Source organism: Misgurnus anguillicaudatus, chromosome 9 (genome assembly GCF_027580225.2).
Source record: "Misgurnus anguillicaudatus chromosome 9, ASM2758022v2, whole genome shotgun sequence".
Taxonomy (NCBI): domain Eukaryota; kingdom Metazoa; phylum Chordata; class Actinopteri; order Cypriniformes; family Cobitidae; genus Misgurnus; species Misgurnus anguillicaudatus.
The window spans coordinates 2,288,296-2,315,348 of NC_073345.2; the positions used below are offsets into that span (position 1 = coordinate 2,288,296).

A 27,053-nucleotide genomic window follows, 5' to 3' on the forward strand; every position below is an offset into this window, starting at 1 on the left:
CACAGTATCAGCTGGTCAAAGGGCCAGACTTGTCAACAGACTGTTGAATTCCAAGCCGTGCCTTCCTATCAACGACTGTTCTTCGGTCTACTTTAGAGAAAGGAGGTCCACAAGGAGGTTTGACTTTCTTGTTCTTGGTTATATTTAAATATAGCCTTGGAGTTTCAGGATGCCCTAGCATAGCTGTTCAGTGATCATGTCTTGTAAACAGGTTGTTCAACTCCCAGCGATTCTATCCTTTTAGTTGCCGTTGTCTCCGTTCTACATAAAAGGCAGGAGGTCCAAAAAGAAAACATGACAGTCTTGTTCCTGCTTTCAAAAGATCTGAAGACATGTGACATTAGGTTGCACAGCATTAGCTGGTGAAAGCTCCTGTCCTTTCATCTGGAGATCCTGAATTCGTATCCTAAAACTGCTTTCCATTTGACAATTGTGCTAATTTGCATATGTAAAGAGCAGAAGGTCAAGATAGTAATTGTAACTCTTGGGCTGAAAAATACAAAAGCTAATAATAACTGGAATCTGTCTTTCCCCAGAATTGTGAGCAACACATCAAAGGGTTTGTTGTAGGCTCTGTGGCGCAATGGATAGCGCATTGGACTTCTAGATTGTGAGTTGACGTGATTCAAAGGTTGTGGGTTCGAGTCCCACCAGAGTCGAAGGCTTTTAGCTACCAAGACCCTGCTGAAAGCGTTTCATCTCACATTGTTGTGCCTGTTCATACTGTGACTCACCCTTCCACAATCTGCAGCTGGAGAGTGGCGCCGTGGCTTTGTTGGTTAAAGCGCCTGTCTAGTAAACAGGAGATCCTGGGTTCGAATCCCAGCGGAGCCTTAATCACGTGGTCAACTAGGGTCTGTTTGTTTGGCTGTTTCTCAGTTGAGATATGGTACATCCTGAAAATTCAGAGTTGTCACGGCAGCGGTACATTTTCAGCCAAAGGCCCGTACTTTGGGCAAAACTTTCTAGTTTTCACTCTAACGGACCAATCCAATTCATGGATGCCCTGGAGCATAAAGCCTTCACTGATAGCACTTAACTCCAGAAGCACTTCGTTGTGGGGCGCCATGGCTTAGCCGGTCAAAGCGCCTGTCTTGTAAACAGGAGATCCTGGGTTCGAATCCCAGTGGTGCCTTCTAACGATGTTTGCCGTTTTTGGCCTCCACTCAGTGGCTTTCTTGTCACATTTTTGTATCTCTTCACACTGTGACTTATCCTCCCTCAAAACATAGATTTTCAAATCCCAGCGTTGACCTCAGTCTGACGGCAGCTAGGGGCTGTCTTTGTGTCTGTTTATCGGATGAAATACAACCTTCTTATAATTCATGGTTGTTATGAATGCTGTCATAACTTTCTGATATTTTTGGAAAACGGACCAATTTGATTTATGAACAACCTTTACCCTAAAGCCTTCACTGATAGGACTTAATTTGTTTAGCATTTCCTGTTAGGGCGCCATGTCTTTTGCCTGGCTTTAGTCTCAAGGGTGTCCATGGCCCAAGCACCTGTCTTGTAAGTAGGAGCTTCCGTGATGAAATCCCTGTGGTGCCTTCTATCAGTGGTTGTGGTCTTTGGCCTTCATGAAGGGCATCAAAAAGATTGAACTTTCCGTTACCTGTCTTAATCAAAAGAAAGCCGTGCAATTTTAGGATGCCCTGGCATAGCTGTCCAAGGACCACGTCTTGTAAGCGAATTGTTCGAATCCCTGCGTTTCCTTCCATTCAGAGGCTCTGCTCTCCGATCTACTGGAAAAGGCGGGAAGTCCGGGCAGAAAATACGATTGACGTGTTCCCGTTTTCAGTAGACCTGAAGCCATGTGTCGTTAGGGTGCACAGTATCAGCTGGTCAAAGGGCCGGACTTGTCAACAGACTGTTGAATTCCAAGCCGTGCCTTCCTATCAACGACTGTCCTTCGGTCTACTTTAGAGAAAGGAGGTCCACAAGGAGGTTTGACTTTCTTGTTCTTGTTTATATTAAAATATAGCCATGGAGTTTCAGGATGCCCTAGCATAGCTGTTCAGTGATCATGTCTTGTAAACAGATTGTTCAAGTCCCAGCGATTCCATCCTTTTAGTTGCCGTTTTCTCCGTTCTACATAAAAGGCAGGAGGTCCAAAAAGAAAACATGACAGTCTTGTTCCTGCTTTCAAAAGATCTGAAGACATGTGACATTAGGTTGCACAGCATTAGCTGGTGAAAGCTCCTGTCCTTTCATCTGGAGATCCTGAATTCGTATCCTAAAACTGCTTTCCATTTGACAATTGTGCTAATTTGCATATGTAAAGAGCAGAAGGTCAAGATAGTAATTGTAACTCTTGGGCTGAAAAATACAAAAGCTAATAATAACTGGAATCTGTCTTTCCCCAGAATTGTGAGCAACACATCAAAGGGTTTGTTGTAGGCTCTGTGGCGCAATGGATAGCGCATTGGACTTCTAGATTGTGACTTGACGTGATTCAAAGGTTGTGGGTTCGAGTCCCACCAGAGTCGAAGGCTTTTAGCTACCAAGACCCTGCTGAAAGCGTTTCATCTCACATTGTTGTGCCTGTTCATCTGTGACTCACCCTTCCACAATCTGCAGCTGGAGAGTGGCGCCGTGGCTTAGTTGGTAAAAGCGCCTGTCTAGTAAACAGGAGATCCTGGGTTCGAATCCCAGCGGAGCCTTTATCACGTGGTCAACTAGGGTCTGTTTGTTTGGCTGTTTCTCAGTTGAGATATGGTACATCCTGAAAATTCAGAGTTTTCACGGCAGCGGTCCATTTTCAGCCAAAGGCCCGTACTTTGGGCAAAACTTTCTAGTTTTCACTCTAACGGACCAATCCGATTCATGGATGCCCTGGAGCATAAAGCCTTCACTGATAGCACTTAACTCCAGAAGCACTTCGTTGTGGGGCGCTATGGCTTAGCCGGTCAAAGCGCCTGTCTTGTAAACAGGAGATCCTGGGTTCGAATCCCAGTGGTGACTTCTAACGATGTTTGCCGTCTTCAGCCTCCACTCAGTGGCTTTCTTGTCACATTTTTGTATCTCTTCACACGTGACTTATCCTCCCTCAAAACATAGATTTTCAAATCCCAGCGTTGACCTCAGTCTGACGGCAGCTAGGGGCTGTCTTTGTGTCTGTTTATCGGATGAAATACAACCTTCTTATAATTCATGGTTGTTATGAATGCTGTCATAACTTTCGGATATTTTTGGAAAACGGACCAATTTGATTTATGAACAACCTTTACCCTAAAGCCTTCACTGATAGGACTTAATTTGTTTAGCATTTCCTGTTAGGGCGCCATGTCTTTTGCCTGGCTTTAGTCTCAAGGGTGTCCATGGCCCAAGCACCTGTCTTGTAAGTAGGAGCTTCCGTGATGAATTCCCTTTGGTGCCTTCTATCAGTGGTTGTGGTCTTTGGCCTTCATGAAGGGCATCAAAAAGATTGAACTTTCCGTTACCTGTCTTAATCAAAAGAAAGCAGTGCAATTTTAGGATGCCCTGGCATAGCTGTCCAAGGACCACGTCTTGTAAGCGAATTGTTCGAATCCCAGCGTTTCCTTCCATTCAGAGGCTCTGCTCTCCGATCTACTGGAAAAGGCAGGAGGTCCGGGCAGAAAATACGATTGACGTGTTCCCGTTTTCAGTAGACCTGAAGCCATGTGTCGTTAGGGTGCACAGTATCAGCTGGTCAAAGGGCCGGACTTGTCAACAGACTGTTGAATTCCAAGCCGTGCCTTCCTATCAACGACTGTTCTTCGGTCTACTTTAGAGAAAGGAGGTCCACAAGGACGTTTGACTCTCTTGTTCTTGGTTATATTAAAATATAGCCATGGAGTTTCAGGATGCCCTAGCATAGCTGTTCAGTGATCATGTCTTGTAAACAGATTGTTCAAGTCCCAGCGATTCCATCCTTTTAGTTGCCGTTTTCTCCGTTCTACATAAAAGGCAGGAGGTCCAAAAAGAAAACATGACAGTCTTGTTCCTGCTTTCAAAAGATCTGAAGACATGTGACATTAGGTTGCACAGCATTAGCTGGTGAAAGCTCCTGTCCTTTCATCTGGAGATCCTGAATTCGTATCCTAAAACTGCTTTCCATTTGACAATTGTGCTAATTTGCATATGTAAAGAGTAGAAGGTCAAGATAGTAATTGTAACTCTTGGGCTGAAAAATACAAAAGCTAATAATAACTGGAATCTGTCTTTCCCCAGAATTGTGAGCAACACATCAAAGGGTTTGTTGTAGGCTCTGTGGCGCAATGGATAGCGCATTGGACTTCTAGATTGTGAGTTGACGTGATTCAAAGGTTGTGGGTTCGAGTCCCACCAGAGTCGAAGGCTTTTAGCTACCAAGACCCTGCTGAAAGCTTTTCATCTCACATTGTTGTGCCTGTTCATACTGTGACTCACCCTTCCACAATCTGCAGCTGGAGAGTGGCGCCGTGGCTTAGTTGGTTAAAGCGCCTGTCTCGTAAACAGGAGATCCTGGGTTCGAATCCCAGCGGAGCCTTTATCACGTGGTCAACTAGGGTCTGTTTGTTTGGCTGTTTCTCAGTTGAGATATGGTACATCCTGAAAATTCAGAGTTGTCACGGCAGTGGTCCATTTTCAGCCAAAGGCCCGTACTTTGGGCAAAACTTTCTAGTTTTCACTCTAACGGACCAATCCAATTCATGGATGCCCTGGAGCATAAAGCCTTCACTGATAGCACTTAACTCCAGAAGCACTTCGTTGTGGGGCGCCATGGCTTAGCCGGTCAAAGCGCCTGTCTTGTAAACAGAAGATCCTGGGTTCGAATCCCAGTGGTGCCTTCCAACGATGTTTGCCGTCTTCGGCCTCCACTCAGTGGCTTTCTTGTCACATTTTTGTATCTCTTCACACTGTGACTTATCCTCCCTCAAAACATAGATTTTCAAATCCCAGCGTTGACCTCAGTCTGACGGCAGCTAGGGGCTGTCTTTGTGTCTGTTTATCGGATGAAATACAACCTTCTTATAATTCATGGTTGTTATGAATGCTGTCATAACTTTCTGATATTTTTGGAAAACGGACCAATTTGATTTATGAACAACCTTTACCCTAAAGCCTTCACTGATAGGACTTAATTTGTTTAGCATTTCCTGTTAGGGCGCCATGTCTTTTGCCTGGCTTTAGTCTCAAGGGTGTCCATGGCACAAGCACCTGTCTTGTAAGTAGGAGCTTCCGTGATGAAATCCCTGTGGTGCCTTCTATCAGTGGTTGTGGTCTTTGGCCTTCATGAAGGGCATCAAAAAGATTGAACTTTCCGTTACCTGTCTAAATCAAAAGAAAGCCGTGCAATTTTAGGATGCCCTGGCATAGCTGTCCAAGGACCACGTCTTGTAAGCGAATTGTTCGAATCCCAGCGTTTCCTTCCATTCAGAGGCTCTGCTCTCCGATCTACTGGAAAAGGCAGGAGGTCCGGGCAGAAAATACGATTGACGTGTTCCCGTTTTCAGTAGACCTGAAGCCATGTGTCGTTAGGGTGCACAGTATCAGCTGGTCAAAGGGCCGGACTTGTCAACAGACTGTTGAATTCCAAGCCGTGCCTTCCTATCAACGACTGTTCTTCGGTCTACTTTAGAGAAAGGAGGTCCACAAGGACGTTTGACTCTCTTGTTCTTGGTTATATTAAAATATAGCCAAGGAGTTTCAGGATGCCCTAGCATAGCTGTTCAGTGATCATGTCTTGTAAACAGATTGTTCAAGTCCCAGCGATTCCATCCTTTTAGTTGCCGTTTTCTCCGTTCTACATAAAAGGCAGGAGGTCCAAAAAGAAAACATGACAGTCTTGTTCCTGCTTTCAAAAGATCTGAAGACATGTGACATTAGGTTGCACAGCATTAGCTGGTGAAAGCTCCTGTCCTTTCATCTGGAGATCCTGAATTCGTATCCTAAAACTGCTTTCCATTTGAGAATTGTGCTAATTTGCATTTGTAAAGAGTAGAAGGTCAAGATAGTAATTGTAACTCTTGGGCTGAAAAATACAAAAGCTAATAATAACTGGAATCTGTCTTTCCCCAGAATTGTGAGCAACACATCAAAGGGTTTGTTGTAGGCTCTGTGGCGCAATGGATAGCGCATTGGACTTCTAGATTGTGAGTTGACGTGATTCAAAGCTTGTGGGTTCGAGTCCCACCAGAGTCGAAGGCTTTTAGCTACCAAGACCCTGCTGAAAGCTTTTCATCTCACATTGTTGTGCCTGTTCATACTGTGACTCACCCTTCCACAATCTGCAGCTGGAGAGTGGCACCGTGGCTTAGTTGGTTAAAGCTCCTGTCTAGTAAACAGGAGATCCTGGGTTCGAATCCCAGCGGAGCCTTTATCACGTGGTCAACTAGGGTCTGTTTGTTTGGCTGTTTCTCAGTTGAGATATGGTACATCCTGAAAATTCAGAGTTGTCACGGCAGTGGTCCATTTTCAGCCAAAGGCCCGTACTTTGGGCAAAACTTTCTAGTTTTCACTCTAACGGACCAATCCAATTCATGGATGCCCTGGAGCATAAAGCCTTCACTGATAGCACTTAACTCCAGAAGCACTTCGTTGTGGGACGCTATGGCTTAGCCGGTCAAAGCGCCTGTCTTGTAAACAGGAGATCCTGGGTTCGAATCCCAGTGGTGCCTTCTAACGATGTTTGCCGTCTTCAGCCTCCACTCAGTGGCTTTCTTGTCACATTTTTGTATCTCTTCACATGTGACTTATCCTCCCTCAAAACATAGATTTTCAAATCCCAGCGTTGACCTCAGTCTGACGGCAGCTAGGGGCTGTCTTTGTGTCTGTTTATCGGATGAAATACAACCTTCTTATAATTCATGGTTGTTATGAATGCTGTCATAACTTTCGGATATTTTTGGAAAACGGACCAATTTGATTTATGAACAACCTTTACCCTAAAGCCTTCACTGATAGGACTTAATTTGTTTAGCATTTCCTGTTAGGGCGCCATGTCTTTTGCCTGGCTTTAGTCTCAAGGGTGTCCATGGCCCAAGCACCTGTCTTGTAAGTAGGAGCTTCCGTGATGAAATCCCTGTGGTGCCTTCTATCAGTGGTTGTGGTCTTTGGCCTTCATGAAGGGCATCAAAAAGATTGAACTTTCTGTTACCTGTCTAAATCAAAAGAAAGCCGTGCAATTTTAGGATGCCCTGGCATAGCTGTCCAAGGACCACGTCTTGTAAGCGAATTGTTCGAATCCCAGCGTTTCCTTCCATTCAGAGGCTCTGCTCTCCGATCTACTGGAAAAGGCAGGAGGTCCGGGCAGAAAATACGATTGACGTGTTCCCGTTTTCAGTAGACCTGAAGCCATGTGTGGTTAGGGTGCACAGTATCAGCTGGTCAAAGGGCCAGACTTGTCAACAGACTGTTGAATTCCAAGCCGTGCCTTCCTATCAACGACTGTTCTTCGGTCTACTTTAGAGAAAGGAGGTCCACAAGGAGGTTTGACTTTCTTGTTCTTGGTTATATTTAAATATAGCCTTGGAGTTTCAGGATGCCCTAGCATAGCTGTTCAGTGATCATGTCTTGTAAACAGGTTGTTCAACTCCCAGCAATTCCATCCTTTTAGTTGCCGTTTTCTCCGTTCTACATAAAAGGCAGGAGGTCCAAAAAGAAAACATGACAGTCTTGTTCCTGCTTTCAAAAGATCTGAAGACATGTGACATTAGGTTGCACAGCATTAGCTGGTGAAAGCTCCTGTCCTTTCATCTGGAGATCCTGAATTCGTATCCTAAAACTGCTTTCCATTTGACAATTGTGCTAATTTGCATATGTAAAGAGCAGAAGGTCAAGATAGTAATTGTAACTCTTGGGCTGAAAAATACAAAAGCTAATAATAACTGGAATCTGTCTTTCCCCAGAATTGTGAGCAACACTTCAAAGGGTTTGTTGTAGGCTCTGTGGCGCAATGGATAGCGCATTGGACTTCTAGATTGTGAGTTGACGTGATTCAAAGGTTGTGGGTTCGAGTCCCACCAGAGTCGAAGGCTTTTAGCTACCAAGACCCTGCTGAAAGCGTTTCATCTCACATTGTTGTGCCTGTTCATACTGTGACTCACCCTTCCACAATCTGCAGCTGGAGAGTGGCGCCGTGGCTTAGTTGGTAAAAGCGCCTGTCTAGTAAACAGGAGATCCTGGGTTCGAATCCCAGCGGAGCCTTTATCCCGTGGTCAACTAGGGTCTGTTTGTTTGGCTGTTTCTCAGTTGAGATATGGTACATCCTGAAAATTCAGAGTTTTCACGGCAGCGGTCCATTTTCAGCCAAAGGCCCGTACTTTGGGCAAAACTTTCTAGTTTTCACTCTAACGGACCAATCCGATTCATGGATGCCCTGGAGCATAAAGCCTTCACTGATAGCACTTAACTCCAGAAGCACTTTGTTGTGGGGCGCTATGGCTTAGCCGGTCAAAGCGCCTGTCTTGTAAACAGGAGATCCTGGGTTCGAATCCCAGTGGTGACTTCTAACGATGTTTGCCGTCTTCAGCCTCCACTCAGTGGCTTTCTTGTCACATTTTTGTATCTCTTCACACGTGACTTATCCTCCCTCAAAACATAGATTTTCAAATCCCAGCGTTGACCTCAGTCTGACGGCAGCTAGGGGCTGTCTTTGTGTCTGTTTATCGGATGAAATACAACCTTCTTATAATTCATGGTTGTTATGAATGCTGTCATAACTTTCGGATATTTTTGGAAAACGGACCAATTTGATTTATGAACAACCTTTACCCTAAAGCCTTCACTGATAGGACTTAATTTGTTTAGCATTTCCTGTTAGGGCGCCATGTCTTTTGCCTGGCTTTAGTCTCAAGGGTGTCCATGGCCCAAGCACCTGTCTTGTAAGTAGGAGCTTCCGTGATGAAATCCCTGTGGTGCCTTCTATCAGTGGTTGTGGTCTTTGGCCTTCATGAAGGGCATCAAAAAGATTGAACTTTCCGTTACCTGTCTTAATCAAAAGAAAGCCGTGCAATTTTAGGATGCCCTGGCATAGCTGTCCAAGGACCACGTCTTGTAAGCGAATTGTTCGAATCCCAGCGTTTCCTTCCATTCAGAGGCTCTGCTCTCCGATCTACTGGAAAAGGCAGGAGGTCCGGGCAGAAAATACGATTGACGTGTTCCCGTTTTCAGTAGACCTGAAGCCATGTGTGGTTAGGGTGCACAGTATCAGCTGGTCAAAGGGCCGGACTTGTCAACAGACTGTTGAATTCCAAGCTGTGCCTTCCTATCAACGACTGTCCTTCGGTCTACTTTAGAGAAAGGAGGTCCACAAGGAGGTTTGACTTTCTTGTTCTTGGTTATATTAAAATATAGCCATGGAGTTTCAGGATGCCCTAGCATAGCTGTTCAGTGATCATGTCTTGTAAACAGATTGTTCAAGTCCCAGCGATTCCATCCTTTTAGTTGCCGTTTTCTCCGTTCTACATAAAAGGCAGGAGGTCCAAAAAGAAAACATGACAGTCTTGTTCCTGCTTTCAAAAGATCTGAAGACATGTGACATTAGGTTGCACAGCATTAGCTGGTGAAAGCTCCTGTCCTTTCATCTGGAGATCCTGAATTCGTATCCTAAAACTGCTTTCCATTTGACAGTTGTGCTAATTTGCATATGTAAAGAGCAGAAGGTCAAGATAGTAATTGTAACTCTTGGGCTGAAAAATACAAAAGCTAATAATAACTGGAATCTGTCTTTCCCCAGAATTGTGAGCAACACATCAAAGGGTTTGTTGTAGGCTCTGTGGCGCAATGGATAGCGCATTGGACTTCTAGATTGTGAGTTGAAGTGATTCAAAGTTTGTGGGTTCGAGTCCCACCAGAGTCGAAGGCTTTTAGCTACCAAGACCCTGCTGAAAGCTTTTCATCTCACATTGTTGTGCCTGTTCATACTGTGACTCACCCTTCCACAATCTGCAGTTGGAGAGTGGCGCCGTGGCTTAGTTGGTTAAAGCGCCTGTCTAGTAAACAGGAGATCCTGGGTTCGAATCCCAGCGGAGCCTTAATCTCGTGGTCAACTAGGGTCTGTTTCTTTGGCTGTTTCTCAGTTGAGATATGGTACATCCTGAAAATTCAGAGTTGTCACGGCAGCGGTCCATTTTCAGCCAAAGGCCCGTACTTTGGGCAAAACTTTCTAGTTTTCACTCTAACGGACCAATCCAATTCATGGATGCCCTGGAGCATAAAGCCTTCACTGATAGCACTTAACTCCAGAAGCACTTCATTGTGGGGCGCCATGGCTTAGCCGGTCAATGCGCCTGTCTTGTAAACAGGAGATCCTGGGTTCGAATCCCAGTGGTGCCTTCTAACGATGTTTGCCGTCTTCGGCCTCCACTCAGTGGCTTTCTTGTCACATTTTTGTATCTCTTCACACTGTGACTTATCCTCCCTCAAAACATAGATTTTCAAATCCCAGCGTTGACCTCAGTCTGACGGCAGCTAGGGGCTGTCTTTGTGTCTGTTTATCGGATGAAATACAACCTTCTTATAATTCATGGTTGTTATGAATGCTGTCATAACTTTCGGATATTTTTGGAAAACGGACCAATTTGATTTATGAACAACCTTTACCCTAAAGCCTTCACTGATAGGACTTAATTTGTTTAGCATTTCCTGTTAGGGCGCCATGTCTTTTGCCTGGCTTTAGTCTCAAGGGTGTCCATGGCCCAAGCACCTGTCTTGTAAGTAGGAGCTTCCGTGATGAAATCCCTGTGGTGCCTTCTATCAGTGGTTGTGGTCTTTGGCCTTCATGAAGGGCATCAAAAAGATTGAACTTTCCGTTACCTGTCTAAATCAAAAGAAAGCCGTGCAATTTTAGGATGCCCTGGCATAGCTGTCCAAGGACCACGTCTTGTAAGCGAATTGTTCGAATCCCAGCGTTTCCTTCCATTCAGAGGCTCTGCTCTCCGATCTACTGGAAAAGGCAGGAGGTCCGGGCAGAAAATACGATTGACGTGTTCCCGTTTTCAGTAGACCTGAAGCCATGTGTCGTTAGGGTGCACAGTATCAGCTGGTCAAAGGGCCGGACTTGTCAACAGACTGTTGAATTCCAAGCCGTGCCTTCCTATCAACGACTGTCCTTCGGTCTACTTTAGAGAAAGGAGGTCCACAAGGAGGTTTGACTTTCTTGTTCTTGGTTATATTAAAATATAGCCATGGAGTTTCAGGATGCCCTAGCATAGCTGTTCAGTGATCATGTCTTGTAAACAGATTGTTCAAGTCCCAGCGATTCCATCCTTTTAGTTGCCGTTTTCTCCGTTCTACATAAAAGGCAGGAGGTCCAAAAAGAAAACATGACAGTCTTGTTCCTGCTTTCAAAAGATCTGAAGACATGTGACATTAGGTTGCACAGCATTAGCTGGTGAAAGCTCCTGTCCTTTCATCTGGAGATCCTGAATTCGTATCCTAAAACTGCTTTCCATTTGACAATTGTGCTAATTTGCATATGTAAAGAGCAGAAGGTCAAGATAGTAATTGTAACTCTTGGGCTGAAAAATACAAAAGCTAATAATAACTGGAATCTGTCTTTCCCCAGAATTGTGAGCAACACATCAAAGGGCTTGTTGTAGGCTCTGTGGCGCAATGGATAGCGCATTGGACTTCTAGGTTGTGAGTTGACGTGATTCAAAGGTCGTGGGTTCGAGTCCCACCAGAGTCGAAGGCTTTTAGCTACCAAGACCCTGCTGAAAGCTTTTCATCTCACATTGTTTTGCCTGTTCATACTGTGACTCACCCTTCCACAATCTGCAGCTGGAGAGTGGCGCCGTGGCTTAGATGGTTAAAGCGCCTGTCTAGTAAACAGGAGATCCTGGGTTCGAATCCCAGCGGAGCCTTAATCACGTGGTCAACTAGGGTCTGTTTGTTTGGCTGTTTCTCAGTTGAGATATGGTACATCCTGAAAATTCAGAGTTGTCACGGCAGCGGTCCATTTTCAGCCAAAGGCCCGTACTTTGGGCAAAACTTTCTAGTTTTCACTCTAACGGACCAATCAAATTCATGGATGCCCTGGAGCATAAAGCCTTCACTGATAGCACTTAACTCCAGAAGCACTTCGTTGTGGGGCGCTATGGCTTAGCCGGTCAAAGCGCCTGTCTTGTAAACAGGAGATCCTGGGTTCGAATCCCAGTGGTGACTTCTAACGATGTTTGCCGTCTTCAGCCTCCACTCAGTGGCTTTCTTGTCACATTTTTGTATCTCTTCACACGTGACTTATCCTCCCTCAAAACATAGATTTTCAAATCCCAGCGTTGACCTCAGTCTGACGGCAGCTAGGGGCTGTCTTTGTGTCTGTTTATCGGATGAAATACAACCTTCTTATAATTCATGGTTGTTATGAATGCTGTCATAACTTTCGGATATTTTTGGAAAACGGACCAATTTGATTTATGAACAACCTTTACTCTAAAGCCTTCACTGATAGGACTTAATTTGTTTAGCATTTCCTGTTAGGGCGCCATGTCTTTTGCCTGGCTTTAGTCTCAAGGGTGTCCATGGCCCAAGCACCTGTCTTGTAAGTAGGAGCTTCCGTGATGAAATCCCTGTGGTGCCTTCTATCAGTGGTTGTGGTCTTTGGCCTTCATGAAGGGCATCAAAAAGATTGAACTTTCTGTTACCTGTCTAAATCAAAAGAAAGCCGTGCAATTTTAGGATGCCCTGGCATAGCTGTCCAAGGACCACGTCTTGTAAGCGAATTGTTCGAATCCCAGCGTTTCCTTCCATTCAGAGGCTCTGCTCTCCGATCTACTGGAAAAGGCAGGAGGTCCGGGCAGAAAATACGATTGACGTGTTCCCGTTTTCAGTAGACCTGAAGCCATGTGTGGTTAGGGTGCACAGTATCAGCTGGTCAAAGGGCCAGACTTGTCAACAGACTGTTGAATTCCAAGCCGTGCCTTCCTATCAACGACTGTTCTTCGGTCTACTTTAGAGAAAGGAGGTCCACAAGGAGGTTTGACTTTCTTGTTCTTGGTTATATTTAAATATAGCCTTGGAGTTTCAGGATGCCCTAGCATAGCTGTTCAGTGATCATGTCTTGTAAACAGGTTGTTCAACTCCCAGCGATTCTATCCTTTTAGTTGCCGTTGTCTCCGTTCTACATAAAAGGCAGGAGGTCCAAAAAGAAAACATGACAGTCTTGTTCCTGCTTTCAAAAGATCTGAAGACATGTGACATTAGGTTGCACAGCATTAGCTGGTGAAAGCTCCTGTCCTTTCATCTGGAGATCCTGAATTCGTATCCTAAAACTGCTTTCCATTTGACAATTGTGCTAATTTGCATATGTAAAGAGCAGAAGGTCAAGATAGTAATTGTAACTCTTGGGCTGAAAAATACAAAAGCTAATAATAACTGGAATCTGTCTTTCCCCAGAATTGTGAGCAACACATCAAAGGGTTTGTTGTAGGCTCTGTGGCGCAATGGATAGCGCATTGGACTTCTAGATTGTGAGTTGACGTGATTCAAAGGTTGTGGGTTCGAGTCCCACCAGAGTCGAAGGCTTTTAGCTACCAAGACCCTGCTGAAAGCGTTTCATCTCACATTGTTGTGCCTGTTCATACTGTGACTCACCCTTCCACAATCTGCAGCTGGAGAGTGGCGCCGTGGCTTTGTTGGTTAAAGCGCCTGTCTAGTAAACAGGAGATCCTGGGTTCGAATCCCAGCGGAGCCTTAATCACGTGGTCAACTAGGGTCTGTTTGTTTGGCTGTTTCTCAGTTGAGATATGGTACATCCTGAAAATTCAGAGTTGTCACGGCAGCGGTACATTTTCAGCCAAAGGCCCGTACTTTGGGCAAAACTTTCTAGTTTTCACTCTAACGGACCAATCCAATTCATGGATGCCCTGGAGCATAAAGCCTTCACTGATAGCACTTAACTCCAGAAGCACTTCGTTGTGGGGCGCCATGGCTTAGCCGGTCAAAGCGCCTGTCTTGTAAACAGGAGATCCTGGGTTCGAATCCCAGTGGTGCCTTCTAACGATGTTTGCCGTTTTTGGCCTCCACTCAGTGGCTTTCTTGTCACATTTTTGTATCTCTTCACACTGTGACTTATCCTCCCTCAAAACATAGATTTTCAAATCCCAGCGTTGACCTCAGTCTGACGGCAGCTAGGGGCTGTCTTTGTGTCTGTTTATCGGATGAAATACAACCTTCTTATAATTCATGGTTGTTATGAATGCTGTCATAACTTTCTGATATTTTTGGAAAACGGACCAATTTGATTTATGAACAACCTTTACCCTAAAGCCTTCACTGATAGGACTTAATTTGTTTAGCATTTCCTGTTAGGGCGCCATGTCTTTTGCCTGGCTTTAGTCTCAAGGGTGTCCATGGCCCAAGCACCTGTCTTGTAAGTAGGAGCTTCCGTGATGAAATCCCTGTGGTGCCTTCTATCAGTGGTTGTGGTCTTTGGCCTTCATGAAGGGCATCAAAAAGATTGAACTTTCCGTTACCTGTCTTAATCAAAAGAAAGCCGTGCAATTTTAGGATGCCCTGGCATAGCTGTCCAAGGACCACGTCTTGTAAGCGAATTGTTCGAATCCCTGCGTTTCCTTCCATTCAGAGGCTCTGCTCTCCGATCTACTGGAAAAGGCGGGAAGTCCGGGCAGAAAATACGATTGACGTGTTCCCGTTTTCAGTAGACCTGAAGCCATGTGTCGTTAGGGTGCACAGTATCAGCTGGTCAAAGGGCCGGACTTGTCAACAGACTGTTGAATTCCAAGCCGTGCCTTCCTATCAACGACTGTCCTTCGGTCTACTTTAGAGAAAGGAGGTCCACAAGGAGGTTTGACTTTCTTGTTCTTGTTTATATTAAAATATAGCCATGGAGTTTCAGGATGCCCTAGCATAGCTGTTCAGTGATCATGTCTTGTAAACAGATTGTTCAAGTCCCAGCGATTCCATCCTTTTAGTTGCCGTTTTCTCCGTTCTACATAAAAGGCAGGAGGTCCAAAAAGAAAACATGACAGTCTTGTTCCTGCTTTCAAAAGATCTGAAGACATGTGACATTAGGTTGCACAGCATTAGCTGGTGAAAGCTCCTGTCCTTTCATCTGGAGATCCTGAATTCGTATCCTAAAACTGCTTTCCATTTGACAATTGTGCTAATTTGCATATGTAAAGAGCAGAAGGTCAAGATAGTAATTGTAACTCTTGGGCTGAAAAATACAAAAGCTAATAATAACTGGAATCTGTCTTTCCCCAGAATTGTGAGCAACACATCAAAGGGTTTGTTGTAGGCTCTGTGGCGCAATGGATAGCGCATTGGACTTCTAGATTGTGACTTGACGTGATTCAAAGGTTGTGGGTTCGAGTCCCACCAGAGTCGAAGGCTTTTAGCTACCAAGACCCTGCTGAAAGCGTTTCATCTCACATTGTTGTGCCTGTTCATCTGTGACTCACCCTTCCACAATCTGCAGCTGGAGAGTGGCGCCGTGGCTTAGTTGGTAAAAGCGCCTGTCTAGTAAACAGGAGATCCTGGGTTCGAATCCCAGCGGAGCCTTTATCACGTGGTCAACTAGGGTCTGTTTGTTTGGCTGTTTCTCAGTTGAGATATGGTACATCCTGAAAATTCAGAGTTTTCACGGCAGCGGTCCATTTTCAGCCAAAGGCCCGTACTTTGGGCAAAACTTTCTAGTTTTCACTCTAACGGACCAATCCGATTCATGGATGCCCTGGAGCATAAAGCCTTCACTGATAGCACTTAACTCCAGAAGCACTTCGTTGTGGGGCGCTATGGCTTAGCCGGTCAAAGCGCCTGTCTTGTAAACAGGAGATCCTGGGTTCGAATCCCAGTGGTGACTTCTAACGATGTTTGCCGTCTTCAGCCTCCACTCAGTGGCTTTCTTGTCACATTTTTGTATCTCTTCACACGTGACTTATCCTCCCTCAAAACATAGATTTTCAAATCCCAGCGTTGACCTCAGTCTGACGGCAGCTAGGGGCTGTCTTTGTGTCTGTTTATCGGATGAAATACAACCTTCTTATAATTCATGGTTGTTATGAATGCTGTCATAACTTTCGGATATTTTTGGAAAACGGACCAATTTGATTTATGAACAACCTTTACCCTAAAGCCTTCACTGATAGGACTTAATTTGTTTAGCATTTCCTGTTAGGGCGCCATGTCTTTTGCCTGGCTTTAGTCTCAAGGGTGTCCATGGCCCAAGCACCTGTCTTGTAAGTAGGAGCTTCCGTGATGAATTCCCTTTGGTGCCTTCTATCAGTGGTTGTGGTCTTTGGCCTTCATGAAGGGCATCAAAAAGATTGAACTTTCCGTTACCTGTCTTAATCAAAAGAAAGCAGTGCAATTTTAGGATGCCCTGGCATAGCTGTCCAAGGACCACGTCTTGTAAGCGAATTGTTCGAATCCCAGCGTTTCCTTCCATTCAGAGGCTCTGCTCTCCGATCTACTGGAAAAGGCAGGAGGTCCGGGCAGAAAATACGATTGACGTGTTCCCGTTTTCAGTAGACCTGAAGCCATGTGTCGTTAGGGTGCACAGTATCAGCTGGTCAAAGGGCCGGACTTGTCAACAGACTGTTGAATTCCAAGCCGTGCCTTCCTATCAACGACTGTTCTTCGGTCTACTTTAGAGAAAGGAGGTCCACAAGGACGTTTGACTCTCTTGTTCTTGGTTATATTAAAATATAGCCATGGAGTTTCAGGATGCCCTAGCATAGCTGTTCAGTGATCATGTCTTGTAAACAGATTGTTCAAGTCCCAGCGATTCCATCCTTTTAGTTGCCGTTTTCTCCGTTCTACATAAAAGGCAGGAGGTCCAAAAAGAAAACATGACAGTCTTGTTCCTGCTTTCAAAAGATCTGAAGACATGTGACATTAGGTTGCACAGCATTAGCTGGTGAAAGCTCCTGTCCTTTCATCTGGAGATCCTGAATTCGTATCCTAAAACTGCTTTCCATTTGACAATTGTGCTAATTTGCATATGTAAAGAGTAGAAGGTCAAGATAGTAATTGTAACTCTTGGGCTGAAAAATACAAAAGCTAATAATAACTGGAATCTGTCTTTCCCCAGAATTGTGAGCAACACATCAAAGGGTTTGTTGTAGGCTCTGTGGCGCAATGGATAGCGCATTGGACTTCTAGATTGTGAGTTGACGTGATTCAAAGGTTGTGGGTTCGAGTCCCACCAGAGTCGAAGGCTTTTAGCTACCAAGACCCTGCTGAAAGCTTTTCATCTCACATTGTTGTGCCTGTTCATACTGTGACTCACCCTTCCACAATCTGCAGCTGGAGAGTGGCGCCGTGGCTTAGTTGGTTAAAGCGCCTGTCTCGTAAACAGGAGATCCTGGGTTCGAATCCCAGCGGAGCCTTTATCACGTGGTCAACTAGGGTCTGTTTGTTTGGCTGTTTCTCAGTTGAGATATGGTACATCCTGAAAATTCAGAGTTGTCACGGCAGTGGTCCATTTTCAGCCAAAGGCCCGTACTTTGGGCAAAACTTTCTAGTTTTCACTCTAACGGACCAATCCAATTCATGGATGCCCTGGAGCATAAAGCCTTCACTGATAGCACTTAACTCCAGAAGCACTTCGTTGTGGGGCGCCATGGCTTAGCCGGTCAAAGCGCCTGTCTTGTAAACAGAAGATCCTGGGTTCGAATCCCAGTGGTGCCTTCCAACGATGTTTGCCGTCTTCGGCCTCCACTCAGTGGCTTTCTTGTCACATTTTTGTATCTCTTCACACTGTGACTTATCCTCCCTCAAAACATAGATTTTCAAATCCCAGCGTTGACCTCAGTCTGACGGCAGCTAGGGGCTGTCTTTGTGTCTGTTTATCGGATGAAATACAACCTTCTTATAATTCATGGTTGTTATGAATGCTGTCATAACTTTCTGATATTTTTGGAAAACGGACCAATTTGATTTATGAACAACCTTTACCCTAAAGCCTTCACTGATAGGACTTAATTTGTTTAGCATTTCCTGTTAGGGCGCCATGTCTTTTGCCTGGCTTTAGTCTCAAGGGTGTCCATGGCACAAGCACCTGTCTTGTAAGTAGGAGCTTCCGTGATGAAATCCCTGTGGTGCCTTCTATCAGTGGTTGTGGTCTTTGGCCTTCATGAAGGGCATCAAAAAGATTGAACTTTCCGTTACCTGTCTAAATCAAAAGAAAGCCGTGCAATTTTAGGATGCCCTGGCATAGCTGTCCAAGGACCACGTCTTGTAAGCGAATTGTTCGAATCCCAGCGTTTCCTTCCATTCAGAGGCTCTGCTCTCCGATCTACTGGAAAAGGCAGGAGGTCCGGGCAGAAAATACGATTGACGTGTTCCCGTTTTCAGTAGACCTGAAGCCATGTGTCGTTAGGGTGCACAGTATCAGCTGGTCAAAGGGCCGGACTTGTCAACAGACTGTTGAATTCCAAGCCGTGCCTTCCTATCAACGACTGTTCTTCGGTCTACTTTAGAGAAAGGAGGTCCACAAGGACGTTTGACTCTCTTGTTCTTGGTTATATTAAAATATAGCCAAGGAGTTTCAGGATGCCCTAGCATAGCTGTTCAGTGATCATGTCTTGTAAACAGATTGTTCAAGTCCCAGCGATTCCATCCTTTTAGTTGCCGTTTTCTCCGTTCTACATAAAAGGCAGGAGGTCCAAAAAGAAAACATGACAGTCTTGTTCCTGCTTTCAAAAGATCTGAAGACATGTGACATTAGGTTGCACAGCATTAGCTGGTGAAAGCTCCTGTCCTTTCATCTGGAGATCCTGAATTCGTATCCTAAAACTGCTTTCCATTTGAGAATTGTGCTAATTTGCATTTGTAAAGAGTAGAAGGTCAAGATAGTAATTGTAACTCTTGGGCTGAAAAATACAAAAGCTAATAATAACTGGAATCTGTCTTTCCCCAGAATTGTGAGCAACACATCAAAGGGTTTGTTGTAGGCTCTGTGGCGCAATGGATAGCGCATTGGACTTCTAGATTGTGAGTTGACGTGATTCAAAGCTTGTGGGTTCGAGTCCCACCAGAGTCGAAGGCTTTTAGCTACCAAGACCCTGCTGAAAGCTTTTCATCTCACATTGTTGTGCCTGTTCATACTGTGACTCACCCTTCCACAATCTGCAGCTGGAGAGTGGCACCGTGGCTTAGTTGGTTAAAGCTCCTGTCTAGTAAACAGGAGATCCTGGGTTCGAATCCCAGCGGAGCCTTTATCACGTGGTCAACTAGGGTCTGTTTGTTTGGCTGTTTCTCAGTTGAGATATGGTACATCCTGAAAATTCAGAGTTGTCACGGCAGTGGTCCATTTTCAGCCAAAGGCCCGTACTTTGGGCAAAACTTTCTAGTTTTCACTCTAACGGACCAATCCAATTCATGGATGCCCTGGAGCATAAAGCCTTCACTGATAGCACTTAACTCCAGAAGCACTTCGTTGTGGGACGCTATGGCTTAGCCGGTCAAAGCGCCTGTCTTGTAAACAGGAGATCCTGGGTTCGAATCCCAGTGGTGCCTTCTAACGATGTTTGCCGTCTTCAGCCTCCACTCAGTGGCTTTCTTGTCACATTTTTGTATCTCTTCACATGTGACTTATCCTCCCTCAAAACATAGATTTTCAAATCCCAGCGTTGACCTCAGTCTGACGGCAGCTAGGGGCTGTCTTTGTGTCTGTTTATCGGATGAAATACAACCTTCTTATAATTCATGGTTGTTATGAATGCTGTCATAACTTTCGGATATTTTTGGAAAACGGACCAATTTGATTTATGAACAACCTTTACCCTAAAGCCTTCACTGATAGGACTTAATTTGTTTAGCATTTCCTGTTAGGGCGCCATGTCTTTTGCCTGGCTTTAGTCTCAAGGGTGTCCATGGCCCAAGCACCTGTCTTGTAAGTAGGAGCTTCCGTGATGAAATCCCTGTGGTGCCTTCTATCAGTGGTTGTGGTCTTTGGCCTTCATGAAGGGCATCAAAAAGATTGAACTTTCTGTTACCTGTCTAAATCAAAAGAAAGCCGTGCAATTTTAGGATGCCCTGGCATAGCTGTCCAAGGACCACGTCTTGTAAGCGAATTGTTCGAATCCCAGCGTTTCCTTCCATTCAGAGGCTCTGCTCTCCGATCTACTGGAAAAGGCAGGAGGTCCGGGCAGAAAATACGATTGACGTGTTCCCGTTTTCAGTAGACCTGAAGCCATGTGTGGTTAGGGTGCACAGTATCAGCTGGTCAAAGGGCCAGACTTGTCAACAGACTGTTGAATTCCAAGCCGTGCCTTCCTATCAACGACTGTTCTTCGGTCTACTTTAGAGAAAGGAGGTCCACAAGGAGGTTTGACTTTCTTGTTCTTGGTTATATTTAAATATAGCCTTGGAGTTTCAGGATGCCCTAGCATAGCTGTTCAGTGATCATGTCTTGTAAACAGGTTGTTCAACTCCCAGCAATTCCATCCTTTTAGTTGCCGTTTTCTCCGTTCTACATAAAAGGCAGGAGGTCCAAAAAGAAAACATGACAGTCTTGTTCCTGCTTTCAAAAGATCTGAAGACATGTGACATTAGGTTGCACAGCATTAGCTGGTGAAAGCTCCTGTCCTTTCATCTGGAGATCCTGAATTCGTATCCTAAAACTGCTTTCCATTTGACAATTGTGCTAATTTGCATATGTAAAGAGCAGAAGGTCAAGATAGTAATTGTAACTCTTGGGCTGAAAAATACAAAAGCTAATAATAACTGGAATCTGTCTTTCCCCAGAATTGTGAGCAACACTTCAAAGGGTTTGTTGTAGGCTCTGTGGCGCAATGGATAGCGCATTGGACTTCTAGATTGTGAGTTGACGTGATTCAAAGGTTGTGGGTTCGAGTCCCACCAGAGTCGAAGGCTTTTAGCTACCAAGACCCTGCTGAAAGCGTTTCATCTCACATTGTTGTGCCTGTTCATACTGTGACTCACCCTTCCACAATCTGCAGCTGGAGAGTGGCGCCGTGGCTTAGTTGGTAAAAGCGCCTGTCTAGTAAACAGGAGATCCTGGGTTCGAATCCCAGCGGAGCCTTTATCCCGTGGTCAACTAGGGTCTGTTTGTTTGGCTGTTTCTCAGTTGAGATATGGTACATCCTGAAAATTCAGAGTTTTCACGGCAGCGGTCCATTTTCAGCCAAAGGCCCGTACTTTGGGCAAAACTTTCTAGTTTTCACTCTAACGGACCAATCCGATTCATGGATGCCCTGGAGCATAAAGCCTTCACTGATAGCACTTAACTCCAGAAGCACTTCGTTGTGGGGCGCCATGGCTTAGCCGGTCAAAGCGCCTGTCTTGTAAACAGGAGATCCTGGGTTCGAATCCCAGTGGTGCCTTCCAACGATGTTTGCCGTCTTCGGCCTCCACTCAGTGGCTTTCTTGTCACATTTTTGTATCTCTTCACACTGTGACTTATCCTCCCTCAAAACATAGATTTTCAAATCCCAGCGTTGACCTCAGTCTGACGGCAGCTAGGGGCTGTCTTTGTGTCTGTTTATCGGATGAAATACAACCTTCTTATAATTCATGGTTGTTATGAATGCTGTCATAACTTTCTGATATTTTTGGAAAACGGACCAATTTGATTTATGAACAACCTTTACCCTAAAGCCTTCACTGATAGGACTTAATTTGTTTAGCATTTCCTGTTAGGGCGCCATGTCTTTTGCCTGGCTTTAGTCTCAAGGGTGTCCATGGCCCAAGCACCTGTCTTGTAAGTAGTAGCTTCCGTGATGAAATCCCTGTGGTGCCTTCTATCAGTGGTTGTGGTCTTTGGCCTTCATGAAGGGCATCAAAAAGATTGAACTTTCCGTTACCTGTCTTAATCAAAAGAAAGCCGTGCAATTTTAGGATGCCCTGGCATAGCTGTCCAAGGACCACGTCTTGTAAGCGAATTGTTCGAATCCCAGCGTTTCCTTCCATTCAGAGGCTCTGCTCTCCGATCTACTGGAAAAGGCAGGAGGTCCGGGCAGAAAATACGATTGACGTGTTCCCGTTTTCAGTAGACCTGAAGCCATGTGTCGTTAGGGTGCACAGTATCAGCTGGTCAAAGGGCCGGACTTGTCAACAGACTGTTGAATTCCAAGCCGTGCCTTCCTATCAACGACCGTCCTTCGGTCTACTTTAGAGAAAGGAGGTCCACAAGGAGGTTTGACTTTCTTGTTCTTGGTTATATTAAAATATAGCCATGGAGTTTCAGGATGCCCTAGCATAGCTGTTCAGTGATCATGTCTTGTAAACAGATTGTTTCAGTCCCAGCGATTCCATCCTTTTAGTTGCCGTTTTCTCCGTTCTACATAAAAGGCAGGAGGTCCAAAAAGAAAACATGACAGTCTTGTTCCTGCTTTCAAAAGATCTGAAGACATGTGACATTAGGTTGCACAGCATTAGCTGGTGAAAGCTCCTGTCCTTTCATCTGGAGATCCTGAATTCGTATCCTAAAACTGCTTTCCATTTGACAATTGTGCTAATTTGCATATGTAAAGAGCAGAAGGTCAAGATAGTAATTGTAACTCTTGGGCTGAAAAATACAAAAGCTAATAATAACTGGAATCTGTCTTTCCCCAGAATTGTGAGCAACACATCAAAGGGCTTGTTGTAGGCTCTGTGGCGCAATGGATAGCGCATTGGACTTCTAGATTGTGAGTTGACGTGATTCAAAGGTTGTGGGTTCGAGTCCCACCAGAGTCGAAGGCTTTTAGCTACCAAGACCCTGCTGAAAGCTTTTCATCTCACATTGTTTTGCCTGTTCATACTGTGACTCACCCTTCCACAATCTGCAGCTGGAGAGTGGCGCCGTGGCTTAGTTGGTTAAAGCGCCTGTCTAGTAAACAGGAGATCCTGGGTTCGAATCCCAGCGGAGCCTTAATCACATGGTCAACTAGGGTCTGTTTGTTTGGCTGTTTCTCAGTTGAGATATGGTACATCCTGAAAATTCAGAGTTGTCACGGCAGCGGTCCATTTTCAGCCAAAGGCCCGTACTTTGGGCAAAACTTTCTAGTTTTCACTCTAACGGACCAATCCAATTCATGGATGCCCTGGAGCATAAAGCCTTCACTGATAGCACTTAACTCCAGAAGCACTTCGTTGTGGGGCGCCATGGCTTAGCCGGTCAAAGCGCCTGTCTTGTAAACAAGAGATCCTGGGTTCGAATCCCAGTAGTGCCTTCCAACGATGTTTGCCGTCTTCGGCCTCCACTCAGTGGCTTTCTTGTCACATTTTTGTATCTCTTCACACTGTGACTTATCCTCCCTCAAAACATAGATTTTCAAATCCCAGCGTTGACCTCAGTCTGACGGCAGCTAGGGGCTGTCTTTGTGTCTGTTTATCGGATGAAATACAACCTTCTTATAATTCATGGTTGTTATGAATGCTGTCATAACTTTCTGATATTTTTGGAAAACGGACCAATTTGATTTATGAACAACCTTTACCCTAAAGCCTTCACTGATAGGACTTAATTTGTTTAGCATTTCCTGTTAGGGCGCCATGTCTTTTGCCTGGCTTTAGTCTCAAGGGTGTCCATGGCCCAAGCACCTGTCTTGTAAGTAGGAGCTTCCGTGATGAAATCCCTGTGGTGCCTTCTATCAGTGGTTGTGGTCTTTGGCCTTCATGAAGGGCATCAAAAAGATTGAACTTTCCGTTACCTGTCTTAATCAAAAGAAAGCCGTGCAATTTTAGGATGCCCTGGCATAGCTGTCCAAGGACCACGTCTTGTAAGCGAATTGTTCGAATCCCAGCGTTTCCTTCCATTCAGAGGCTCTGCTCTCCGATCTACTGGAAAAGGCAGGAGGTCCGGGCAGAAAATACGATTGACGTGTTCCCGTTTTCAGTAGACCTGAAGCCATGTGTCGTTAGGGTGCACAGTATCAGCTGGTCAAAGGGCCGGACTTGTCAACAGACTGTTGAATTCCAAGCCGTGCCTTCCTATCAACGACTGTCCTTCGGTCTACTTTAGAGAAAGGAGGTCCACAAGGAGGTTTGACTTTCTTGTTCTTGGTTATATTAAAATATAGCCATGGAGTTTCAGGATGCCCTAGCATAGCTGTTCAGTGATCATGTCTTGTAAACAGATTGTTTCAGTCCCAGCGATTCCATCCTTTTAGTTGCCGTTTTCTCCGTTCTACATAAAAGGCAGGAGGTCCAAAAAGAAAACATGACAGTCTTGTTCCTGCTTTCAAAAGATCTGAAGACATGTGACATTAGGTTGCACAGCATTAGCTGGTGAAAGCTCCTGTCCTTTCATCTGGAGATCCTGAATTCGTATCCTAAAACTGCTTTCCATTTGACAATTGTGCTAATTTGCATATGTAAAGAGCAGAAGGTCAAGATAGTAATTGTAACTCTTGGGCTGAAAAATACAAAAGCTAATAATAACTGGAATCTGTCTTTCCCCAGAATTGTGAGCATCACATCAAAGGGCTTGTTGTAGGCTCTGTGGCGCAATGGATAGCGCATTGGACTTCTAGATTGTGAGTTGACGTGATTCAAAGGTTGTGGGTTCGAGTCCCACCAGAGTCGAAGGCTTTTAGCTACCAAGACCCTGCTGAAAGCTTTTCATCTCACATTGTTTTGCCTGTTCATACTGTGACTCACCCTTCCACAATCTGCAGCTGGAGAGTGGCGCCGTGGCTTAGTTGGTTAAAGCGCCTGTCTAGTAAACAGGAGATCCTGGGTTCGAATCCCAGCGGAGCCTTAATCACGTGGTCAACTAGGGTCTGTTTGTTTGGCTGTTTCTCAGTTGAGATATGGTACATCCTGAAAATTCAGAGTTGTCACGGCAGCGGTCCATTTTCAGCCAAAGGCCCGTACTTTGGGCAAAACTTTCTAGTTTTCACTCTAACGGACCAATCCAATTCATGGATGCCCTGGAGCATAAAGCCTTCACTGATAGCACTTAACTCCAGAAGCACTTCGTTGTGGGGCGCTATGGCTTAGCCGGTCAAAGCGCCTGTCTTGTAAACAGGAGATCCTGGGTTCGAATCCCAGTGGTGCCTTCTAACGATGTTTGCCGTCTTCAGCCTCCACTCAGTGGCTTTCTTGTCACATTTTTGTATCTCTTCACACGTGACTTATCCTCCCTCAAAACATAGATTTTCAAATCCCAGCGTTGACCTCAGTCTGACGGCAGCTAGGGGCTGTCTTTGTGTCTGTTTATCGGATGAAATACAACCTTCTTATAATTCATGGTTGTTATGAATGCTGTCATAACTTTCGGATATTTTTGGAAAACGGACCAATTTGATTTATGAACAACCTTTACCCTAAAGCCTTCACTGATAGGACTTAATTTGTTTAGCATTTCCTGTTAGGGCGCCATGTCTTTTGCCTGGCTTTAGTCTCAAGGGTGTCCATGGCCCAAGCACCTGTCTTGTAAGTAGGAGCTTCCGTGATGAAATCCCTGTGGTGCCTTCTATCAGTGGTTGTGGTCTTTGGCCTTCATGAAGGGCATCAAAAAGATTGAACTTTCTGTTACCTGTCTAAATCAAAAGAAAGCCGTGCAATTTTAGGATGCCCTGGCATAGCTGTCCAAGGACCACGTCTTGTAAGCGAATTGTTCGAATCCCAGCGTTTCCTTCCATTCAGAGGCTCTGCTCTCCGATCTACTGGAAAAGGCAGGAGGTCCGGGCAGAAAATACGATTGACGTGTTCCCGTTTTCAGTAGACCTGAAGCCATGTGTGGTTAGGGTGCACAGTATCAGCTGGTCAAAGGGCCAGACTTGTCAACAGACTGTTGAATTCCAAGCCGTGCCTTCCTATCAACGACTGTTCTTCGGTCTACTTTAGAGAAAGGAGGTCCACAAGGAGGTTTGACTTTCTTGTTCTTGGTTATATTTAAATATAGCCTTGGAGTTTCAGGATGCCCTAGCATAGCTGTTCAGTGATCATGTCTTGTAAACAGGTTGTTCAACTCCCAGCAATTCCATCCTTTTAGTTGCCGTTTTCTCCGTTCTACATAAAAGGCAGGAGGTCCAAAAAGAAAACATGACAGTCTTGTTCCTGCTTTCAAAAGATCTGAAGACATGTGACATTAGGTTGCACAGCATTAGCTGGTGAAAGCTCCTGTCCTTTCATCTGGAGATCCTGAATTCGTATCCTAAAACTGCTTTCCATTTGACAATTGTGCTAATTTGCATATGTAAAGAGCAGAAGGTCAAGATAGTAATTGTATCTCTTGGGCTGAAAAATACAAAAGCTAATAATAACTGGAATCTGTCTTTCCCCAGAATTGTGAGCAACACATCAAAGGGCTTGTTGTAGGCTCTGTGGCGCAATGGACAGCGCATTGGACTTCTAGATTGTGAGTTGACGTGATTCAAAGGTTGTGGGTTCGAGTCCCACCAGAGTCTAAGGCTTTTAGCTACCAAGACCCTGCTGAAAGCTTTTCATCTCACATTGTTTTGCCTGTTCATACTGTGACTCACCCTTCCACAATCTGCAGCTGGAGAGTGGCGCCGTGGCTTAGTTGGTTAAAGCGCCTGTCTAGTAAACAGGAGATCCTGGGTTCGAATCCCAGCGGAGCCTTAATCACGTGGTCAACTAGGGTCTGTTTGTTTGGCTGTTTCTCAGTTGAGATATGGTACATCCTGAAAATTCAGAGTTGTCACGGCAGCGGTCCATTTTCAGCCAAAGGCCCGTACTTTGGGCAAAACTTTCTAGTTTTCACTCTAACGGACCAATCCAATTCATGGATGCCCTGGAGCATAAAGCCTTCACTGATAGCACTTAACTCCAGAAGCACTTCGTTGTGGGGCGCTATGGCTTAGCCGGTCAAAGCGCCTGTCTTGTAAACAGGAGATCCTGGGTTCGAATCCCAGTGGTGCCTTCTAACGATGTTTGCCGTCTTCAGCCTCCACTCAGTGGCTTTCTTGTCACATTTTTGTATCTCTTCACACGTGACTTATCCTCCCTCAAAACATAGATTTTCAAATCCCAGCGTTGACCTCAGTCTGACGGCAGCTAGGGGCTGTCTTTGTGTCTGTTTATCGGATGAAATACAACCTTCTTATAATTCATGGTTGTTATGAATGCTGTCATAACTTTCGGATATTTTTGGAAAACGGACCAATTTGATTTATGAACAACCTTTACCCTAAAGCCTTCACTGATAGGACTTAATTTGTTTAGCATTT

General features: G+C 45.0%; 37 non-coding genes across 37 annotated transcripts; all 37 read left to right on the forward strand.

The window, feature by feature from the left end:
* Positions 1-569: 569 nt before the first annotated feature.
* On the forward strand, positions 570-659 carry trnar-ucu (transfer RNA arginine (anticodon UCU)). Its single transcript is given in 2 exon segments — positions 570-606; positions 624-659. It is a non-coding gene; the product is annotated as a tRNA-Arg (tRNA).
* Positions 660-1,061: 402 nt separating this feature from the next.
* Positions 1,062-1,135, forward strand: trnat-ugu (transfer RNA threonine (anticodon UGU)). Its single transcript has one exon. It is a non-coding gene; the product is annotated as a tRNA-Thr (tRNA).
* Positions 1,136-2,399: 1,264 nt separating this feature from the next.
* trnar-ucu (transfer RNA arginine (anticodon UCU)) lies at positions 2,400-2,489 on the forward strand. The gene is given in 2 exon segments: positions 2,400-2,436; positions 2,454-2,489. It is a non-coding gene; the product is annotated as a tRNA-Arg (tRNA).
* A 100-nt stretch (positions 2,490-2,589) lies between these two features.
* Positions 2,590-2,663, forward strand: trnat-agu (transfer RNA threonine (anticodon AGU)). The gene has a single exon. It is a non-coding gene; the product is annotated as a tRNA-Thr (tRNA).
* Positions 2,664-2,890: 227 nt separating this feature from the next.
* Positions 2,891-2,964, forward strand: trnat-ugu (transfer RNA threonine (anticodon UGU)). The gene has a single exon. It is a non-coding gene; the product is annotated as a tRNA-Thr (tRNA).
* Positions 2,965-4,227: 1,263 nt separating this feature from the next.
* trnar-ucu (transfer RNA arginine (anticodon UCU)) lies at positions 4,228-4,317 on the forward strand. The gene is given in 2 exon segments: positions 4,228-4,264; positions 4,282-4,317. It is a non-coding gene; the product is annotated as a tRNA-Arg (tRNA).
* A 101-nt stretch (positions 4,318-4,418) lies between these two features.
* On the forward strand, positions 4,419-4,492 carry trnat-cgu (transfer RNA threonine (anticodon CGU)). Its single transcript has one exon. It is a non-coding gene; the product is annotated as a tRNA-Thr (tRNA).
* A 227-nt stretch (positions 4,493-4,719) lies between these two features.
* On the forward strand, positions 4,720-4,793 carry trnat-ugu (transfer RNA threonine (anticodon UGU)). Its single transcript has one exon. It is a non-coding gene; the product is annotated as a tRNA-Thr (tRNA).
* Positions 4,794-6,248: 1,455 nt separating this feature from the next.
* On the forward strand, positions 6,249-6,322 carry trnat-agu (transfer RNA threonine (anticodon AGU)). The gene has a single exon. It is a non-coding gene; the product is annotated as a tRNA-Thr (tRNA).
* A 1,564-nt stretch (positions 6,323-7,886) lies between these two features.
* trnar-ucu (transfer RNA arginine (anticodon UCU)) lies at positions 7,887-7,976 on the forward strand. Its single transcript is given in 2 exon segments — positions 7,887-7,923; positions 7,941-7,976. It is a non-coding gene; the product is annotated as a tRNA-Arg (tRNA).
* A 101-nt stretch (positions 7,977-8,077) lies between these two features.
* On the forward strand, positions 8,078-8,151 carry trnat-agu (transfer RNA threonine (anticodon AGU)). Its single transcript has one exon. It is a non-coding gene; the product is annotated as a tRNA-Thr (tRNA).
* A 227-nt stretch (positions 8,152-8,378) lies between these two features.
* trnat-ugu (transfer RNA threonine (anticodon UGU)) lies at positions 8,379-8,452 on the forward strand. The gene has a single exon. It is a non-coding gene; the product is annotated as a tRNA-Thr (tRNA).
* Positions 8,453-9,715: 1,263 nt separating this feature from the next.
* Positions 9,716-9,805, forward strand: trnar-ucu (transfer RNA arginine (anticodon UCU)). Its single transcript is given in 2 exon segments — positions 9,716-9,752; positions 9,770-9,805. It is a non-coding gene; the product is annotated as a tRNA-Arg (tRNA).
* A 101-nt stretch (positions 9,806-9,906) lies between these two features.
* On the forward strand, positions 9,907-9,980 carry trnat-agu (transfer RNA threonine (anticodon AGU)). Its single transcript has one exon. It is a non-coding gene; the product is annotated as a tRNA-Thr (tRNA).
* Positions 9,981-11,545: 1,565 nt separating this feature from the next.
* On the forward strand, positions 11,546-11,635 carry trnar-ucu (transfer RNA arginine (anticodon UCU)). Its single transcript is given in 2 exon segments — positions 11,546-11,582; positions 11,600-11,635. It is a non-coding gene; the product is annotated as a tRNA-Arg (tRNA).
* Positions 11,636-11,736: 101 nt separating this feature from the next.
* trnat-agu (transfer RNA threonine (anticodon AGU)) lies at positions 11,737-11,810 on the forward strand. Its single transcript has one exon. It is a non-coding gene; the product is annotated as a tRNA-Thr (tRNA).
* Positions 11,811-12,037: 227 nt separating this feature from the next.
* Positions 12,038-12,111, forward strand: trnat-ugu (transfer RNA threonine (anticodon UGU)). The gene has a single exon. It is a non-coding gene; the product is annotated as a tRNA-Thr (tRNA).
* A 1,263-nt stretch (positions 12,112-13,374) lies between these two features.
* Positions 13,375-13,464, forward strand: trnar-ucu (transfer RNA arginine (anticodon UCU)). Its single transcript is given in 2 exon segments — positions 13,375-13,411; positions 13,429-13,464. It is a non-coding gene; the product is annotated as a tRNA-Arg (tRNA).
* Positions 13,465-13,866: 402 nt separating this feature from the next.
* Positions 13,867-13,940, forward strand: trnat-ugu (transfer RNA threonine (anticodon UGU)). Its single transcript has one exon. It is a non-coding gene; the product is annotated as a tRNA-Thr (tRNA).
* Positions 13,941-15,204: 1,264 nt separating this feature from the next.
* Positions 15,205-15,294, forward strand: trnar-ucu (transfer RNA arginine (anticodon UCU)). Its single transcript is given in 2 exon segments — positions 15,205-15,241; positions 15,259-15,294. It is a non-coding gene; the product is annotated as a tRNA-Arg (tRNA).
* A 100-nt stretch (positions 15,295-15,394) lies between these two features.
* trnat-agu (transfer RNA threonine (anticodon AGU)) lies at positions 15,395-15,468 on the forward strand. The gene has a single exon. It is a non-coding gene; the product is annotated as a tRNA-Thr (tRNA).
* A 227-nt stretch (positions 15,469-15,695) lies between these two features.
* Positions 15,696-15,769, forward strand: trnat-ugu (transfer RNA threonine (anticodon UGU)). The gene has a single exon. It is a non-coding gene; the product is annotated as a tRNA-Thr (tRNA).
* Positions 15,770-17,032: 1,263 nt separating this feature from the next.
* On the forward strand, positions 17,033-17,122 carry trnar-ucu (transfer RNA arginine (anticodon UCU)). Its single transcript is given in 2 exon segments — positions 17,033-17,069; positions 17,087-17,122. It is a non-coding gene; the product is annotated as a tRNA-Arg (tRNA).
* A 101-nt stretch (positions 17,123-17,223) lies between these two features.
* trnat-cgu (transfer RNA threonine (anticodon CGU)) lies at positions 17,224-17,297 on the forward strand. The gene has a single exon. It is a non-coding gene; the product is annotated as a tRNA-Thr (tRNA).
* Positions 17,298-17,524: 227 nt separating this feature from the next.
* trnat-ugu (transfer RNA threonine (anticodon UGU)) lies at positions 17,525-17,598 on the forward strand. Its single transcript has one exon. It is a non-coding gene; the product is annotated as a tRNA-Thr (tRNA).
* Positions 17,599-19,053: 1,455 nt separating this feature from the next.
* Positions 19,054-19,127, forward strand: trnat-agu (transfer RNA threonine (anticodon AGU)). Its single transcript has one exon. It is a non-coding gene; the product is annotated as a tRNA-Thr (tRNA).
* Positions 19,128-20,691: 1,564 nt separating this feature from the next.
* On the forward strand, positions 20,692-20,781 carry trnar-ucu (transfer RNA arginine (anticodon UCU)). Its single transcript is given in 2 exon segments — positions 20,692-20,728; positions 20,746-20,781. It is a non-coding gene; the product is annotated as a tRNA-Arg (tRNA).
* Positions 20,782-20,882: 101 nt separating this feature from the next.
* On the forward strand, positions 20,883-20,956 carry trnat-agu (transfer RNA threonine (anticodon AGU)). The gene has a single exon. It is a non-coding gene; the product is annotated as a tRNA-Thr (tRNA).
* A 227-nt stretch (positions 20,957-21,183) lies between these two features.
* On the forward strand, positions 21,184-21,257 carry trnat-ugu (transfer RNA threonine (anticodon UGU)). Its single transcript has one exon. It is a non-coding gene; the product is annotated as a tRNA-Thr (tRNA).
* A 1,264-nt stretch (positions 21,258-22,521) lies between these two features.
* trnar-ucu (transfer RNA arginine (anticodon UCU)) lies at positions 22,522-22,611 on the forward strand. Its single transcript is given in 2 exon segments — positions 22,522-22,558; positions 22,576-22,611. It is a non-coding gene; the product is annotated as a tRNA-Arg (tRNA).
* Positions 22,612-22,712: 101 nt separating this feature from the next.
* On the forward strand, positions 22,713-22,786 carry trnat-agu (transfer RNA threonine (anticodon AGU)). The gene has a single exon. It is a non-coding gene; the product is annotated as a tRNA-Thr (tRNA).
* A 1,565-nt stretch (positions 22,787-24,351) lies between these two features.
* Positions 24,352-24,441, forward strand: trnar-ucu (transfer RNA arginine (anticodon UCU)). The gene is given in 2 exon segments: positions 24,352-24,388; positions 24,406-24,441. It is a non-coding gene; the product is annotated as a tRNA-Arg (tRNA).
* A 101-nt stretch (positions 24,442-24,542) lies between these two features.
* On the forward strand, positions 24,543-24,616 carry trnat-agu (transfer RNA threonine (anticodon AGU)). The gene has a single exon. It is a non-coding gene; the product is annotated as a tRNA-Thr (tRNA).
* Positions 24,617-24,843: 227 nt separating this feature from the next.
* On the forward strand, positions 24,844-24,917 carry trnat-ugu (transfer RNA threonine (anticodon UGU)). Its single transcript has one exon. It is a non-coding gene; the product is annotated as a tRNA-Thr (tRNA).
* A 1,263-nt stretch (positions 24,918-26,180) lies between these two features.
* On the forward strand, positions 26,181-26,270 carry trnar-ucu (transfer RNA arginine (anticodon UCU)). The gene is given in 2 exon segments: positions 26,181-26,217; positions 26,235-26,270. It is a non-coding gene; the product is annotated as a tRNA-Arg (tRNA).
* A 101-nt stretch (positions 26,271-26,371) lies between these two features.
* On the forward strand, positions 26,372-26,445 carry trnat-agu (transfer RNA threonine (anticodon AGU)). The gene has a single exon. It is a non-coding gene; the product is annotated as a tRNA-Thr (tRNA).
* Positions 26,446-26,672: 227 nt separating this feature from the next.
* trnat-ugu (transfer RNA threonine (anticodon UGU)) lies at positions 26,673-26,746 on the forward strand. Its single transcript has one exon. It is a non-coding gene; the product is annotated as a tRNA-Thr (tRNA).
* Positions 26,747-27,053: the final 307 nt, after the last annotated feature.